This window comes from Propithecus coquereli, unplaced genomic scaffold (genome assembly GCF_000956105.1).
Source record: "Propithecus coquereli isolate 6110/MARCELLA unplaced genomic scaffold, Pcoq_1.0 Scaffold531, whole genome shotgun sequence".
NCBI lineage: Eukaryota > Metazoa > Chordata > Mammalia > Primates > Indriidae > Propithecus > Propithecus coquereli.
The window spans coordinates 39919-40622 of NW_012151186.1; positions in this window are offsets into that span (position 1 = coordinate 39919).

Sequence of the window (704 nt, forward strand, 5' to 3'; positions counted from 1 at the left end):
TACATGAAAGTGTTGTTCTCATTCCTTAATAAATACATTCAATACTATAATTTTGCTCTGAACTCCATGATGAAGCTGCAAATTGAAGATATCTTATAAAAATTATGTACCTCTGTGGTTAGTTGTATAGCTCTTGATGTAACATAAGGATTCTTATTGTCTCATGTGTTGGGATTAACATGGGCACTAGATGCCTGGGTGATCTTCAAAGTTTGGTAGTTTTTAAAGAGTTTTTCATTTTTCTCTTTCAATGATTTCAGGTCATGCTCCCATTCTTTAGATATGACAGCACTTCTTTCCTCAAACTCTGTTGATTCATTCATTATGGCCTATAAAACAGTAAAAAGTACCATTATAGCTCTAAAATCATTTATAGTAGTCTCTTCTTTTCTGTGGTTTCAGTTATCCATGTTCAAAAGTTGTCTGAAAATATTAAATGGAAAATTCCAGAAATAAACCATTCATAAGTTTTAAATTGCATGCTGTTCTGAGTAGCATGATGAAATCTCAAGCCTTCCTGCTCAGTCCCACCTGGGATGTGAATCATCCCTTTGTTCAGCATATCCACACTGTATATGCTGCCTGCCCGTTAGTCACTTAGTAGCCATGTTGGTTATCAGATTGCTGCTGTATCACAGTGTTTGTGTCCAAGTAACCCTTATTTTACTTAAGAATGCCCCCAAAATGCAAGAGTAGTAATGCTA